At 40.4% G+C, this 14,417-nt stretch overlaps 1 protein-coding gene across 5 annotated transcripts in view; it reads right to left on the bottom strand.

Moving 5' to 3' along the window:
• syt1a (synaptotagmin Ia) overlaps window positions 1-14,417 on the bottom strand; it is a 172,373-nt gene that overhangs the window by 117,203 nt on the left and 40,753 nt on the right. The gene's annotated exons all lie outside the window — the stretch shown is intronic.

The raw sequence follows: 14,417 nt of genomic DNA on the forward strand, positions 1-14,417 counted from the left end.
GTCTCTGTTCGATTTTATTTGAATCATGTTTTTGGCCAGTTGTAGCGTTGCAGAGAAAAGAAATAATAATTTTCAGGCAGACGTGAACTCACGAATCAAGAAATACGAGTAGTACCTCATCCATAATAGACAGATGGAACACTTCGTAAACATCCATTACCTTGCTTCTTCTTTCATTGCTTTCCAAAATCAATTCTACCACACAATGGTAACAACAGTCGGTCCACAGCACATTACGACCACAGTTTGTGTGAAGCTGAGCTGAAATGATTTGCTAGTTTGAGTTTCAACCTGTTTTTAATAAAGAAAGTTTGACTTCAACCCAACCTCGGTCCTCTATTTTATTCAAAAATGTATTAAGTATTGAATAACTGGTGACAGAAACTGATGGTTTCTCTGACATAGCTAAAGCTGTATTGTATAACTGACCTTAAAGTGTTTATTTGCCCTTGCGTGTATACTGCTGTCCAAGAGAGATTTAGGAATATTATTAAGAGTTAAGAAGCCAGAGGCCCCTCAGAGAGGTGAGGTGTTACCCTCCGAAATTAGACACAAGTGGAGAGATCAATATCACACCACGGCAGGGGTCATAAGGTCTGAGAACTACGATGTAATGAAGTGAACTTCAGCCAAAAGTCCAAAAGTTTGCTAAAGTCTACAAGAAATCTGTAAGAAAGCAACATTTATTCTCTATTTCTGGATAGAAACATACAGATGGAGAAAGAGAGAGGACAGAGGACGTTTTGTCTATTGATTGCTAAACCAGAGCTGGCCGGCTGTCTTCCAAAAAATGATGCTGTGAAAGATATAAACAGCAGCTAATTAGAGGCTGATATTTACCAGTAGACAGCAGGAGGGCTTTGAAAGCCAACTCTGTGTTTTTACTGAAAAGGTGTTTCATGAATGTGCAACAGTCATGTGGGTTTGAAAAACACCTCACCGTCTGCCCATTGGGATATATGGTCCTAAAATAGATTTGAAATGTCTGGGGATGCCAGTCGGCTTCACTGACAGTCATTAACACCCAATGAGGGAGGCGAAGAGGGCCTAAAGACGTGTCTATTTTTACCGCGGTGGGGTCGAGAATAGACCTTTTACTCTGATGGGGACTGAGAGCCCCAGTGGTAAACTTCACCGTAGGAAACCCTGAAAATGAAACGACAAATCGGATGCAGGGAACGTCCTGAAATCAACCAAAGCAGAGAGAGAACACTGTGCAAAGAATGAAATATGGTAAAATCTAAGGACCAGAAAAATGTAAATGGAGGTCAAGGACAGTTAAAATATCACTACATTAAAAGATCTCTGATATAAAAGATTAAACAGATTTGTCTAAATGTCTCAGAGAGAAACTAAAAAGCCAATCAGCTCCAAACTGAAGTGAGTAAACAGTTTATAGTTCAAGCTGAAATTCATGTTTCATTATCGTAATCCTGAGGCATCAATGCTCATCTGTGTGTTTTACCCCATTTCATCCTTTTCGTAGCTATTGCACCATCACGGCTTCGGTAGCCTGTCTTTCATTCTCTGCACTCATATTCAAAAGGAGCCATTTTATGCTGTCCTGCCTTCACTCTAATATCCCCAGCAAACATTCATCCCAGGAACCTGCTGGAGGTGAGCTCAAACATTATTATCGTGGATTGGTTTCAGTGCTGGTCTGTGGACCGAAGCCATCAGTCTCATCGCCAGCAGAGTGACCGAGCCGGACTGGAGTGGTATATGGAGTGACATTGTCTTTTCATGTTATGTCCTTACTGAGATCCTTCCAGGCCAGTATTACAGTATGAATTATGTAGGACCTATTAAATCATTTCCATTGATTTATGTTGTGTCCTGCCATTATGAAGTACCATGAAGTACAATATGGTGATAGACTTCCATCCAAATTGAGAGAAATGTTTAATTAAATTTCAAGAAAATCAATAAAAGAAAATGTGGAATCATTAATGTTTCAGGACTCAGAAGCTGAGGTGTCTCGACAGAGTAATCCAAAACAAAAAGGCTCTGAAAAGCTAACCTAAATGAGTCTTCCAGAAGGGAGAACTAGGCCAAACTAAAGTTAAAAAACACTAAAGGAGGAAAATCTCTCTATGCAGGTTATGCAAAATTATCAAAATCAAAAGGCTACAAAACATTATTTTAAACCACTACTACAAAAAACGGTAAAGAAACACAAACTCTCCCGAAAGGTGAAGGCTGACAATAAATCGACTAAACTAAGAACTATGGAACCAAAGCATGAAAGCAACATTTTCGTCGCCGTATAAAAGAAACCATTTTTCACACTGGTGTTAAGTTTTTCCAGCACAACACTTCAGTACCTGTTGCTGATGTTTCTTCGGCTATATTTAATCTGCGCAGTACAGAGACGCTGACATGATTTCGTATATAAACACAATGTTCCAGTGTGCAGAGTCAAACGCTGTAGCGTCTGAAGACTTGAATGTGTGATGAAAATAAAATAAACCCACATTCATCCCGCAGGGAAATTTTGTCGAATTCACCCAAAACAAACAGCCAGTCAGTCAACGGAAAAAACAAGTGGTTTTTTTGTTAATGAAGTTTAGTTTCCTTGTCATAAATCGAAATAATGCTGCATGGCGTTGGGCATGGTTTGGATAAAATTACACTACAAGTCAAAATACTCTAAACAGTTGTTTTTGATATTTTTTAGCTTCTTTCTGTCACTGGACTTGAGTCAAACAGTGCGTGATGTCAGGGGAAACAGCTTTTCTTAAGCTCGCCCGAGGCAAAGTGGAACCGAGGTAAGAGGTCAGATTAACAGCCACAGTAAAGACTTTTATTGAATGACAATCTTTTGGAAAAAGAGCAAACTCAACCGGATGAAGGAAACCGGAGTCGGCCCCGGAGGGACCTCACTGGAGAAACATTCGGTGGCTAAGTTCTATACTAGGGGACCCTTCTGGGCTCAGAATTCACCTTAGTGCGTAAAATGGTACCTTTAGATTTGACATGGAAAGTTTTTATGCTATAACAGCAGACTGCTATGAAGAAATATTTTCATTAATTGATTAATCTATTGACCCATTTTCCTGATTAATAACTTAGTTGTTGGTCGCAGAAAACGTCGAAAATGGTGAAAAACAGCTTCATAGCTTGTTTTTTATATCCGAAAAACATTCAATTTTTGAGAAGCTGAAATCAGAGAATCTGGAAGCTGATTAATTGATTATTAAAAGAGTTGTGGTTAATTTTATGTTGACAGCTAAATCGATCATTCAAGTAAATATTTTTCAGTCGCCTACTTTGCTTTAATGGTATATAAAAAGCACTAGATGTGGAGTAGTGGTGTTATTTCAGACACCCCCCAAAGAGCTTAGATGTGGTTGACTTGAATGAGGCGCCAATAAACACTTGTAATAATATCTCTGTACTCTTATGCTGGGTAGCTGCAGAGGTTTTTCTGCTGGTTCCTCCTGTCCAGAAGGCACAGATTTTGCAGAATTGCTAATTACACTGTCTGATTTGATGCAGTGGAGCACCCACCCTCCTTCTTGATGAAACTCCCCGCGTCTTGTCCCAGCTTTGTCACCATGGATTGATGCAGTGGTGCACTTCCCACCTTCACGTGCCAGTGGTTCACTTCTTTTCGCACTCGTACATGATCCTCACTCAGAGACGGCTCAGCCCTCCTCCAATTAGAAGGCATATAAATCACCCGTCAATGCCGTATGATTGGGTTCAAATCCCAGTATACCATGCATTTCTGTCCTGAGCGTGGAGCACTTTATGCCGCCTTTACATGTTCACCAGCAACCCTTGATAGTCCGCAGAAAGATTGTTGTTCCCACTGTACCCCTAATCCCCTGAATTCCCTGTGGTCACCAATAAAAGAAAGCGAAACAACGACCCGAAATGCTTGAAACCAAATTGTCCCGCATGATAAAGAACAAGCCGTAAGTGCTTTCCGCAACACAATTTTGTTCTTCCTACTGAATTATTTTGTCCATTATGTATATGAACATAATATAAAAGGGGCTTGCATTTAGTTAATTTGTCCTTTTTTTTTTTGTTCGTGTCTTGCAAATTTCTGAGTGTTTTATAGAGTTTGGAAAATGTCAGGAGGTTTCAGAGCACCAGAAAGGTGTGTGCACACGCACACTCACATGGAAACTTATAATTATTGCTAGGTTTGGTGAATGTTTCTCCCACCCTGATTCTTAATATTATCCTTACAGCTCGTACTTGCAGAGAAGATCATAATCTGCCGGTGGAATTTCAATCTCACGGGGACTGACAACCATCTCATTAGATTTATAGCTCGTACTTAGCCAGGTCTCCATGAGAGAGTGTAGTAGGCTTGTCTGCAGTATTATATAGTGCAAAGCAGAAATAAACTAATCCATACATTATGTTTTACTTGCTCAAATATGTAAAAACAGTAAGTAATTAAGTACGGAACCGTGGAGTACTGAAAATGCGGGGGCAAATTTATTTCATTCTTGTTAACCTTTGGTGAGCAGGTTTTGGGTTGGGTAAGCAAACCAATCAAGGCTGAAGATAACGGTCAGATTCAGTTGTCAGGGTGTAAGATCGGGTTTCTGATCACCTCAGATGCCTTAGGCGGTCGCCCCACATTTCGTCATCGTTCAGTTTTGGACCTGTTCTTATATTAATGTTTAGATTGTTTGCAATTACTCGTAATAATACAATATTGGATGTAAACTGAACCGGGAAATTTGCTTAAAAAGTCCATCCCTGAGATGTAATTTGTAAATGTAATGAGCTTGGCTGTCGTAATAATAATTTTGTCACTCATGAGTCCCAGCTGATTTTTCTGGAGACAACGGTGTGGCGACTGATGAATGAACAAGATGTATTATTCAAAATACAGCTCTGAACAACTGCACGCCAAGCCTATATGACAACTGTTGGATGGATTTATGGTGGTCTAGACATTCATAGGTTTTCAGACGGAATCCCTCCGTTTTTCCTGTAGTGCCACCATGAGGTTGTAATGGTGTGAAGATGAGTGAAATATCTCAACAACTTACAGAATCGGGTCAAACATTCCGTGATTTGTTGGAAGAGTTTCGATTGTTCCCCCCCACCCCCCCCCACCCCCTTTTAAGAACTTTGCATCGAGTGCATATCAGGTTCAACATTTTCATTTTGTCCAATACTTGGTTTATGACTGAATACCTGCTCCCATCTCCACGTTTTGGTGTATTTTGTATTTAAGCGTAGTAACACACTAAACTAGATGGTTTTATTCTGGTAATCTTGGTTTAACCAGACTTGGGTTGGAATCCTCCTTCTCCCCTGTCAAGGTTAGTATTCAGACTTGTTGTCCTTTTTAAACAAGCGCTCACCTGTTCAAGCCTTTTTTCATCTTGCTGTGCTGCGATTTCAATTTCCGGCGTTGTTCATTGAATCAGTCCGAGCCGGCTATTCGATAAAGGTTGTGGTGACACCAGGCAGGAGACGGGCAGACGTGATTTTTCTGACAAACTACCTGATAGTAGTTGAAGGGTAGACACATTTTTATTGGGGGTTGATTTGTAAGGTGTCCCAGAAAGTTCTAATAAAGCATAATTGTCTTTAAAGAAGACTTTCATTTGATTTCAAGCTTCCAATGTTCCCAAAAACCGAACCTGAAACACTTATGAATCCCCTGCAAATAGACTAAGACGTGCTGTGGTGCCGTCAATGCATTTGAAATAGATATTTACAGGAGCATTCCTCAGTGATGTGGGTGTGCTCGAGGCTGCAGCAACAAAGTATTTAGTAACATCAGAGGGGTGGCTCGGCTCTTCTGTCAGAACAGCTCTGTGATCCTTAGGTGAGGAGGAAAAAAAAACAAGTCTCCTCTGATAGCTTAAGAGAAGGGAGGATGGCCTGGTGTTGTACAAAATGGCCACAGGGAAGCCATTTCCCCACAATGCTCCCAATTCCCCTGGCTCCCGTGGTTCGATCTGTCCTTTTGGAGCCAAGTGTCCTAGAACATCGCGGTCACCGTGGGCTGGGAGGAGATTGAAAAAATACAAAGACAGACCCTGTTTTTTGCTTCTCTCTTCCGGTAGAGAAGAACGCGAGCTCATTGAGATTGCATGAGCCTTTAGCTGTCTCTGTTTCTTTGGAGGCCTGGTCAAAAATTTTCAGTAGTGTCATTTTTGACGAATTAGCATACTTTTAAATGGTGCTGCCAATGACTGCATGAAATTGCGAATATTTGCAGCAAGTCTGGGTGAGACGGTGATTTTGGTTCTGTGCTGAACGCGATAAATCTAGTTAAAAGTCATTTAAATGTTGAACGTAAAAAAAAAAAAAAATTTGGAATAAAACTGAAAATTTCAAATTTAATTACTGCGGGTCCCTTTTCAAGCTTTAAAAAAAAAAAGAGCCTTTAACAACATGCAAATGTGACAACACCTCTGGCCATCCCGAGGCTTAAAAAGAACAATGGTTTGGATGTGACAAGCGATCACCCGAAGCTCCAACTGCTTTACCTAAATCTTCTGTCGTTTATAGTACATGTCCTTCCTTCCCCCACCCCTCACTCAGATATCGACTAAAGAAATAAAGTGTCTGTGTGTGCTTTTGGAATCTAAGTCCCCCCAAAAATAAAAGAAAGAAAAAGAACAGATTGATTTGGCCCCCTGACGTGCAGAACTGTGCTATGCTTTCAGAGGCTGACTTCAAACTTGTGAATTAGTTCATTTTCTGTTCATGTCCGCAGGAATAGAAAGCAACATGGTAAAAGGCCAACACGAGCTCCCCCGTGTGTGTTAAATTGAAAGCAAGTGTTTTCTTGTGCCTTGTGAAGAAATGGCTTCATGGCTGCCGTATAACTTCAGGGACCGAACTAGATACAAGACTAAGATGTCCTCCGCTCCCTCAGAATTATTATATCATCAGATAAATGCAGAGATATTCCTGAGGAAACATGGGCTGCACTTCTGGATCAATGTAGAATACATTCATGCGATTAAAGCAGTGATGTGTTCGGTCGCCTGAAGTATAGGCACCATGAAGCTTTTTCACAAGGCACAAGAAAAACTTGCTTTCAATTTAACACACACCGGGAGCTCGTGGTGGCCTTTTACACTGTTGCTTTTCTATTCCTGCCTGGACATGACAGAAAATGAACTAATTCAAAAGTTTGAAGTCAGCCGAAGGCATAGCACATGTCTCTCACGTCAGGGGGCAAATTCAATCTGTTCTTTTTTCTTTCTTTTTTTTTTGGGGCATTAGATTTCCAAAAGCACACACAGACACTTTCTTCCTTAGTCGATATCTGAGGGAGGAATGACATGCTACTATAACAACAGAAGATTTAGGTAAAGAAGTTGGAGCGTTGGGATCGCTGTCACAATCCAACCATGTCTTTTTAAGCCGGGATGGCCAGAGGTGTTGTCACATTGCAGGGTTAAAGCTCTTTTTTTTTAAAGCTTGAAAAGGACCGCAGTAATTAAATTTGAAATTTCAGTTTTAATCCAAAACGTCAACATTTAAATGACTTTTAAATAGATTATCCCGTCGTTCAGCACAGAAACATCACCGTCCACCAGAGCTGCAAATATTCGAAATTCATGCAGTTTCATTGCAGCACCATTTAAAATGATGCTAATTTCGTAAAAAACTGAACTAATGAATTTGACAGGCCTCCAAAGAAAACAGAACGAGCTAAGCTCATGCAATCAATGAGCCTCGCGTTCTTCTCTCACCGGAGAGAAGCAAACAGGGTCTGTCTTTTGTATTGTCATATCTCCTCCAGCCCACGGTGACCGCGATGTGTCCAGACACTCTGGCTCACAAGGACAGATCGACACCAAGGAGCCAGGGGAATTGGAGCATGTGGGAAATGGCTTCCCTGTGGCCATTTGAACACACCAGGCCATCCTCCCTTCTCTTAAGCTTATCCAGAAGGAGATGTTTTTTTTTCTCCTCACTAAGGATCACAGAGCTGTTCTACAGAGACGAGCCACCCCATCTGATGGTTTACTAAATACTTTGTTTGCAGCCTCGAGCACAACACCACAGCACTGAGGAAATGCTACTGGTAAATATCTATTTCAAATGCATTGAACGGCACACAGCACCGTCTTAGTCATTTGCAGGGATTCATAGTGTTTCAGGTTCGGTTTTTGGAAATTGGAAGCTTGGAAATCAAATGAAAGTCTTCTTTAAAGACAATTATGTTTATTAGAACTTTTGGGACACCTACAACATCACCCCCCAAATAAAAAATGTGCTACCCTCAACTACTATCAGGTAGTTTGTCAGAAATTCCACGTCTGGCCCGTCTCCTGCCTGGTGTCACCACACTTTTACGAATAGCAGGCTCGGACTGACAATGAACAAGGCCGGAAATGAAATCGCAGCACAGCAAGAGGAAAAAAGGGTGAACAGGTGAGCGCTGTGTAAAAAGGAAACAGTCGAATACTAACCTTGACAGGGGAGAAGGAGGATTCCAACCAAGTCGGTAACCAAGATTACCAGAATAAAACCATCTTAGTTTAGTGTGTTTACTACGCTAAATACAAAATACAAAACGTGGAAGATGGGAGCAGGTATTCAGTCATAAACCAAGTATGGACAAATGAAAATGTTGACCTGATTATGCACTCGATGCAAAGTTAAAAGGACAATCGAACATTCCAAGACAACAGAAGTTTGACCCGATCTGTAAGTTGTTGAGATATTTCACTCATATTCACAACATTACAACCTCATGGTGGCACACAGGAAAAGGAGGATTCAGTCTGAAAACCATGAATGTCTTAGACACAATTAAATCCATCCAACAGTTGCCATATAGCTGCGTGCAGTTGGTTAGAGCTGTATTTTGAATAATAACATCTTGTCAGTCATCAGTCGCCACACCGTGTCTCCAGAAAAATCAGCCTGGACTCATGAGTGACAAATTATTATAAAGACAGCCAAGCTCATACATTACAAATACATATCAGGGATGGACTTTTTAAGCAATTTCCAGGTTCAGGACATCAAATATTGTATTATTATCGAGTAATTGCAAAAATCTAAACATCTAATATAAGAACAGGGTCCAAACTGAACGATGACGAAATGTGGGCGACGCTAGGCTGAGGTGATCAGAAACCCGATCTTACACCCTGACAACTGAATCTGACCGTTATCTTCAGCCTTGATGGTTGGTGCTACCCAACCCAACATGCCACCAACAGGTTAACAAAGAAATGAATAAATTTGCCACCGCATTTCAGTACTCACGTCCGTACTTAATACTTACTGGTTTTTACATATTTGAGCAGTAAAACATAATGTATGGATAGTTTATTTCTGCTTGCACTATATAATTACTGCAGCACTAAGCCTACTCACACTCCTCAGGGAGACCTGGCTAAGTAAGAGCTTATAAATCTAATGAGATGGTGTCATCCCCGTGAGATGAAATTCACCGGCAGATTCATGACTTCTCTGCAAGTACGAGCTGTAAGGATAATATTAAGATCAGGTGGGAGAACATTCACCAAAACTAGCAATAATATAATTCCATGTGAGTGTGAGTGTGCACAAACTTTCTGGTGCTCTGAAACTCGACGGAATTTTCCAAACTCTATAAAACACTCAGAAATTTGCAGACACGAACAAAAAAAAGACAAATACTAAATGCAAGCCCCCTTAATTATGTTCACTATACATAATGGACAAATAATTCAGAGGAAAGAACAAATTGTGTTGCTGGAAGCACTTACGGCTGTCTTTTATCATGCGGACAATTTGGTTAAAGCATCAGGTCGTTGTTTCGCTTTTTATTGGTGACCACAGGAAACTCAGGGGATTAGGGGTACAGTGGGAAACAATCCTTTCTGCGGATTATCAATGGTTGCTGGTGAACATTAAGGAGGAATAAAGGGCTCCACGCTCAGGCAGAATAGGGCATGGTATACTGGGATTGAACCCAATCATACGGCATGAAGGGTGATTTTATGCCTGCTAATGGAGGAGGCTGAGCCGTCTCTGGATGTGAGATCAGGTACGAAGGCGTAAACAGAAGTGAACACGGCAAGTGAAGGTGGGAAGTGCACACTGCATCATCACTGGTGACAGCTGGGACAAGACGCGGGGATTTTCATCACAGAGAGAGAGTGGGTGCTCCACTGCATCAAATCAGACAGTGCTAATTAGAATTTCTGCAAATCTGCCTCTGACCAGGAACCAGCAGAAACCTCTGCAGCTACCCAGCATAAAAGAGATACAAGAGATATTATACAAGTGTTTATTGGCGCTCATCAAGTCAACCACATCTACAGCTCTTTGGGGTGGCTGAAATAACACCACTACTCCAAATCTAGTGCTTTTTATATACCATAAAGCCAAAGTAGGGACTGCAAAAATTACTTGAATGATCGATTAGTTGTCAACATATAAATTAACCACAACTATTTTAATAATCAATTAATCAGCTTCCAGATTCTCTGATTTCAGCTTCTCAAATGTGAATGTTTTTCTGGATAAAACAAGATATTTGAAGATGTTTTACATTTTCATCGACCAAACAACTAAGTTATTAATCAGGAAAATGGTCAATAGATTAATCATAATGAAAATATTTCTTCATAGCAGTCTTGCTGTTATAGCATAAAACCTTTCCATGTCAAATAAAGGGAACATTTTAAGCACTAAGGTGAATTCTGAGCCCAGAAGGGTCCCATTAGTATAGAACTAGCCACCGAATGTTTCTCCAGTGAGGTCCCCTCCCGGGGCGCTCTGGTTTCCTTCACCGGTTGAGTTTGCTCTTTTCCAAAAGATGTCATTCAATAAAGTCTTTACGTGGCGGTTAATCTGACCTCTTACCTCGGTCCACTTTGCCTCGGGCGAGCTACAGAAGCGTTTCCTGACATCACAGCAATGTTTGACTCAAGTCCAGTGAAAGAAAGAAAGCTAAAAAAATATCAACAACTGTAAGTATTTTGACTTGTAGTGTAATTTTACCAAACCATGCCCAAAGACATGCAGCATTATTTATATTTATGACAGAGGAAACTAAACTTCATTAACAAAAACCTTGTTTTCCGTGACTGACTGGCTGTTTGTTTTGGGTGAATTCGAAAAATTTCCCTGAGGATGAGTGGGTTTATTTTTTTCATCACATCTCAAGTCTTCAGAGCTCAGAGTTTGACTCTGCATGGAAATGTGTTTATATAAGAAAATAATGTCAAGCGTCTCTTACTTCGCAGTATTAAATATAGCGAAGAAAAATCAGCACACAGGTACTGAAGTGTGTGCTGGAAAAACTTAACACCAGTGTGAAAATGTGTTATTTATACGGAGACGAAATGTGCTTTATGCTGAAACGTTCTGGTTTTAAGATGATCTCCAAACCCCAGTCCATAGAGAATGACTACAAATGTGTACATCATACTGCATAAGAAAGGGCTAAAGCATCTCATCCTTTTGACTGAATGACCACTCCAGCCCTTGTGATCGCAAGCTGACTTCCCTCCATTGAATTAGCACGCAGTCTTCTGGGCTACAGGCTCAGGGGCCATGTTGGAGCCTCAGTGGTGAATATTAGATTGCACGCCTCCAGATCTCATTAAAGGAAGCAACAGGACAATGTCGGCATCTCAAATGAGACCAGGGGCCATCAGGCATCCCTGACTCCCTGTTGGATTTACTGATTTGACTGATGCGGTGGTATAACAGAAGAGCGAGATGCCTTTTCAGTAAATATAATTAGGCCACTTTTACAAATTATGCAATTGGGAGGGAAATTTAAAATCTGGGATCTATAACACGCTGCAAATGGACTACATTATACTATACACAGGTCATATAATAGATGTAATAAAGACTCACAAATCTTCAGTTAAAGGGCTTCTTCTAGTCTTCCTTTCCAAATGGCAGATCACTAAAAAAAACAAAAACATAATGGTGTCAGTGTCAAAGCATAAAAGCATGTGCCATGAAATACTGTAAAAAAAAACAACAACAATATAAAAACAAAACATCACACAACACGATACCCTCTGGGTTCCAAGCAATCACCTGTTTGCCAAAGCAAGTTAGTCCACTGATAGGACCCAAGGGGTTAAATTAGTGGGTCATTTAGATTTTAGAGTTCAGTTTTAGACTCAAATAATTACCCAAGTTTTAAATAACTACCTGCGCCTAAAGGCAGGAGTCTTACAGTGGTAAACCAGTAGCCATTAATTAATACAGTTCAGTCAAATAAAACGTCCGATGTCCACCATTAAGTGAAGTGAAATGCTCCAGAGATGTGGATGATAACTCAATAGGCCATTTACTGTAATTATTCATGATCCATCGTTGTGTTGAGCTAAAAAGAACCTTTTTCACGCTTTATCTCAACCGATGTAATCTTGTAATCTTTTTCACACCACAATTAAAGTTATTGACGGACATTAAAACAGGTGTCTTTGACTCAAACGCAATGTACATTTAGAAAATATCATCAATATAACCAATTATGCATGGCTAAAGTTGTGATTTGAGTGATAAAGAGTTGTTCATTTATTTGAATCATGTTTTTGGCCAGTTGTAGCGTTGCAGAGAAAAAATATATTTTAGCAGAGGTGAACTCACGAATCAAGAAATAGAGTATAACCTCATCCATAATAGACAGATGGAACACTTCGTAAACATCCATTACCTTGCTTCTTCTTTCATTGCTTTCCAAAATCATTCTACCACACAATGGTAACAACAGTGGTCTCAGCACATTACGACCACAGTTTGTGTGAAGCTGAGCTGAAATGATTTGCTAGTTTGAGTTTCAACCTGTTTTAATAAGAAAGTTTGACTTCAACCCAACCTCGCCTCTATTTTATTAAAAATGTATTAAGTCTTAATAACTGGTGACAGAAACTGCTGGTTTCTCTGACATAGCAAAGCTGACATTGTATAACTGACCTTAAAGTTTTATTTGCCCTTGCGTGTATACTGCAGAGAGATTTAGGATATTATTAAGAGTTAAGAAGCCAGAGGCCCCTCAGAGAGGTGAGGTGTTACCCTCCGAAATTAGACACAAGTGGAGAGATCAATATCACACCACGGCAGGGGTCTAAGGTCTGAGAACTACGATTTAATGAAGTGAACTCAGCCAAAAGTCCAAAGTTTGCTAAAGTCACAAGAAATCTGTAAGAAAGCAACATTTATTCTCTATTTCTGGATAGAAACATACAGATGGAGAAAGAGAGAGGACAGAGGACGTTTGTCTATGATGCTAAACCAGAGTGGCCGGCTGTCTTCCAAAAAATGATGCTGTGAAAGATATAAACAGCAGCTAATAGAGGCTGATTTTACCAGTAGACAGCAGGAGGCGTTGAAAGCCAACTCGTGTTTTACTGAAAAGGTGTTTCATGAATGTGCAACAGTCATGTGGGTTTGAAAAACACCTCACCGTCTGCCATTGGGATATATGGTCCTAAAATAGATTTGAAATGTCTGGGGATGCCAGTCGGCCAAGTTCACCGAGGGAGGCGAAGAGGGCCTAAAGACGTGTCTATTTTACCGCGGTGGGGTCGAGAATAGACCTTTTACTCTGATGGGGACCGAGAGCCCCAGTGGTAAACCACCGTAGGAAACCCTGAAAATGAAACGACATCGGATGCAGGGAACGTCCTGAAATCAACCAAAGCAGAGAGAGAACACTGTGCAAAGAATGAAAATGGTAAAACTAAGGACCAGAAAAATGTAAATGGAGGTCAAGGACAGTTAAAATATCACTACATTAAAAGATCTCTGATATAAAAGATTAAACAGATTTGTCTAAATGTCTCAGAGAGAAACTAAAAGCCAATCAGCTCCAAACTGAAGTGAGTAAACAGTTTATAGTTCAAGCTGAAATTCATGTTTCATTATCGTAATCCTGAGGCATCAATGCTCATCTGTGTGTTTTACCCCATTTCATCGTTTTCGTAGCTATTGCACCATCAACTTTCATTCTCTGCACTCATATTCAAAAGGAGCCATTTTATGCTGTCCTGCCTTCACTCTAATATCCCCAGCAAACATTCATCCCAGGAACCTGCTGGAGGTGAGCTCAAACATTATTATCGTGGATTGGTTTCAGTGCTGGTCTGTGGACCGAAGCCATCAGTCTCATCGCCAGCAGAGTGACCGAGCCGGACTGGAGTGGTATATGGAGTGACATTGTCTTTCATGTTATGTCCTTACTGAGATCCTTCCAGGCCAGTATTACGTAGAATTATGTAGACCTATTAAATCATTTCCATTGATTTATGTTGTGTCCTGCCATTATGAAGTACCATGAAGTACATATGGTGATAGACTTCCACAAAATTGAGAGAAAGTGTAATTAAATTTCAAGAAAATCAATAAAAGAAAATGTGGAACATAATGTTTCAGGACTCAGAAGCTGAGGTGTCTCGACAGAGTGATCCAAAACAAAAAGCTCTGAAAACTAACCTAAAGGAGTCCTC

This window comes from Larimichthys crocea, chromosome XX (assembly GCF_000972845.2).
Source record: "Larimichthys crocea isolate SSNF chromosome XX, L_crocea_2.0, whole genome shotgun sequence".
NCBI classification, from domain to species: Eukaryota; Metazoa; Chordata; class Actinopteri; family Sciaenidae; genus Larimichthys; species Larimichthys crocea.